The sequence below is a fragment of the Microtus ochrogaster genome, unplaced genomic scaffold (genome assembly GCF_000317375.1).
Source record: "Microtus ochrogaster isolate Prairie Vole_2 unplaced genomic scaffold, MicOch1.0 UNK4, whole genome shotgun sequence".
Classification (NCBI taxonomy): domain Eukaryota; kingdom Metazoa; phylum Chordata; class Mammalia; order Rodentia; family Cricetidae; genus Microtus; species Microtus ochrogaster.
This window is the reverse complement of record NW_004949102.1, coordinates 8,733,557-8,737,487: the sequence shown is the minus strand read 5'-3', so window position 1 is coordinate 8,737,487 and position 3,931 is coordinate 8,733,557.

Below are 3,931 nucleotides of genomic sequence, written 5' to 3'. Positions count from 1 at the left end.
AAAAAAAAAAAAAAAAAAAACAAATAAAAAAACAGAAGCAATTCATATGAGTAAGCCTGATAGTGACTTGAGCTTGCATGCACTGTATGGGTTGGTAGTCTCACCAGCTCAATAAGGTGTGAATAGTATTTCTCTAAGTGTGAATCAGGAGTCTAGAGTCCAAAGAAGAGATTAGCCCACTGGCTGCCAAAAATCCTGCATGTCTCAAGTGTCTATGTCGGGAGTCACACAAAGTAGAGATCAGTTCATTTGCTCAAGGGTCAGATAGAACACACCTCAGGTCCTGTGATCTGTGTACTTGAATTTGTTAGTCATCACTGTGAGCAAATACTCCTGAGAGAAGCAACTCAAGTAGTGTGACCTATCAGGGCTCACAGTCTTGGAGGTGTCAGTCCTTACTGCATGAAGGGGCATGACAGAGAAGGGGCATCATGAAGGCCAGAAAGCAGAGATGTGAAGTACAAAAAGAGGTGAAGGTAAAATATAGCCCTGAGGACAGGTTTTTTAGTGACCTACTTTCTCCGACTAGGCTCCATCTCCTACCTTTATTGTCTTACAATAACATTACTGCATTATTATAATCCCCATCAAGGGATTAATCTATTTTTTTAGATCAGAAACCTCATGATCCAATCGTGCCCTGAGAGACCTTCTATATTGCTTTTCTTCTGCTGTGGCCAAATAACTGACAAGAAACAACGTAAGGGAGGAAGTACTCATTTTGGCTTATGGTTTAAGAAAATATGTTGTACAAGGCGTCGTGGGTCGCCACATCCACAGTCAAGAAGCAGAGGGAACACTCATGATCAGCTCACTTTCTTCCTTTATTATTTCACGGCCTGAGAAAGTGATGTCCACATTCATTTTTTTCCATTTTCGTTAAAAATTTTTAGAAACAGTCTCATCGATACATCCAAAGATGTGTTTCCATGGTGATTCTAAATATAATCAAATTTACAATGAAGATTGACCATCAAGTCTTCACAGATACACCCAAGGTATGCTTTACTAGTGTTGTAGGGATTTAATATGAATGAGCTGATGACCAAATTAGTCATCTGTGTTAACCTGATCTCCTTAAATAAATTCTACCGCCTAGCCATCAAAGGTTATGTACTCCCTATAATAAAAAAATAACTCCATTTGCCATCTAGAGCCCTCAAAGTTTTAGTTCCAGCATTGTTCAAATAATCCTAGCTGAAAGTCCTCTCTGAGACTCCAAGTTCTCAGCTGACGGCATCTATAAAATCAAAAGCAAATTACCTACTTCAAATGAAAAATGTTATTTCAAATTATTACTATAATATTATTATTATTACTATAAATTATTATTGCAAAAGAGAAGAGGATCATTGTGATGATTAGTTTTATTCATCAACTTGACAAAATCTGAATCACCTGGAGCAGCTTTCCATATCAAGTTGGCCTGTGGGTATTGTCTTGAGGTCGACTATTTTGATTACCTTGTCTGAGGTAAGAAGACGTGCTCACTGTGGGTGGCACCATTTCCTAGGCAGGAGAGCCTGGAGTACAGAAGAGTGGGAAAAGCCAGCTGAGCGCAAGCATGCATGAACTGGATCATCCCTTTCTGAGTTTTGCTATGGATGCAATGTGCCCAATGCCCGAGGGTCCTGTCACTGTGACTTCCCCATGAGTATAGACTGTAACCTAGAACTGTGGCCTAAATTAACCTATTTTTTCTGCTTTTGTTATGATTGTTTTATAGCAACAACAGAAGTGGAACTAAGACAGAAATAAAAAGGAGAGACAGGAGAAAAGCAAGACTATACACAAAAGGTTAAATCCTAGAGCATCAGATGAGGCCCTGATATGTGCCCTCATGGTATCTTTTCTACTGACCAAGGGCAAAGTGCTTGGCTTCTTTTTAATGACATTAATTTCTTTGACAATAATGTTTTCTCCTTGTCTACAACTTTAAATACACTGTTTTTCCGTCCAAATCACATGCTTTTCAAGTGTTTCTGTTCTGCCTTTTCTTCTGGATTCTCATTATTAACCTTGCCAAAAACATCTAAAACTTTCTTAAAATTTCCACTGCCAGATCAATTAATCCATCCATACTGCCCTCAATCTCAGGACATAGACAAAATGTAGACAGATTATTTGCACAATGTAACTTGCGTGGCTTCTAGCCCAGCTCTCAGTGGGAGTATTTGTTCCCATCTGAAGTTCACGGACTGGGTGTTCACTGCCTACATTTTCAAGAGCAACCTTATCTTCTAAGCTCCCACCACAATTATCTATTAAGCTCTGTTTACAGGATTCCATGATTTCTTTACCAAGTTTCTCCAGACGTTTTCAAATTCCTCCTAGGTACCAGCTCAAAAGACATAAGAATCTCTTCGTCAGGTAGCAATGTCTCCAACTCCCCAATACCAATTTTCTACATTAGTTGAGAACTTAAGGTTGGGGGAGCTGATCTTTGCTCACAGTTTCAGAGGTTTTGATCCAATATGGCAGGGAGGGGCATGGCAGTACAAACCAATTCAAAATATCACAGTGGGCAGAAATCTGAGACAGGGACTATAAAGTAATGGCCAGGGCAAGAAAGTCCTATAGACATGTCTCCAAGTGACCAGCTCTCTTCAACTGGACATCTAGTTCCAGTTCACCACTTCAAAGTAAATGCTTCATATTAAGACTCCAGGAGTGGATTCATCTCTTCATGAGATCAGAACAGGTATGATCTAGCCATCTCTGAAAACGTCGTCCTAGACACACCCAGAGATGAGCTTTGCCTGGGTCCTGAGTGTTTCTCAATGTAACTAAGTTGACAGTCAAAATGAATCCTCGTAGCTCTTCAATTCTGTGGTCATAGTGCAAGAGCAGACACACACAACACATGACTGAATAGATGTGGCTGGATTCCAATACAACTTTATTAATTAAACAGGCAAGGGATTGGAGTGACTCCTGACTTACAGGTCTTTGAGCATAGACATATAAGGGCAGATACTGAAAGACACTGAGTAAGAAATAGTTCTTACAGCTTATCTAAGTACACCTTTGTATGTGGGCTGGACTGTTTCCTTCTCTCTGGGAAGAGAAAACATTTGTTCTGGTTTGAAGTGGAGGTGTCTTATATATATTTGGGAGCTCATATGTTGGGTTTTTATTGCCAAATGATAGGCTTTGGGGACAGGGAGTATTAGTGGATGCTGGGGACATGGCCTAATCGATATCAGTCCTTTGATGGATTCAGAATATGATGGGACACGGAGATATGCCCCGTTGGAGGAAGCATGTCTCTAGACAGCCTGTCTGCCCCCTTCTGTCACACCATGGCCATACTCTATTTACGACTGTCTCTTGGGTCACCACAGCCAAGAAACAACGGAACCAGATGACCATGAACTGGAACCTTTGAAATCATGAGTCTAAATAAATCTTTCCTCCTCCTTAGAGATCCTCAGATGTTTGCCTCAATAACGGGAAGTCTGACAGACATCGCACCTCAAGGTACAGGCTCTCTTTCAGTTTGCTTTGGGACATTCCGCTCTAATTTCTTCCTCACCTGGCTTGTTCTTTAGTTGTTCATTTCCACGGGGGCCTTCATTTGTTTCTCATCTTTTATAAGCTTTGTCTTGGCAAAGGCAGAAGCCATCCTTCTTAGCAGGAAACCAGGAATACATTGCCTTTTTTTCCCTCTTAATTACGCTATCACCGTGGGTTTCCCCATGTGGTACACCTGTATTTATTGGAGTCGGTTATTTAAAAAAAATATAACAACCCAACTGTAGCCACGCTTGCCAAGCTGCCATTTGGCTCCCTGCTCCCCACCCTCGGAGCAGAGCCTTTCTCCGAGTTGTTTTGGAGCCATTAGAGTTCAGGAAATCGGGGGTTGGGAACTAGGAAGCTGTGGGCCAGCCACGGCAAGGCAGAAGCCCAGGCCTCTTTTGTAACCACGTCT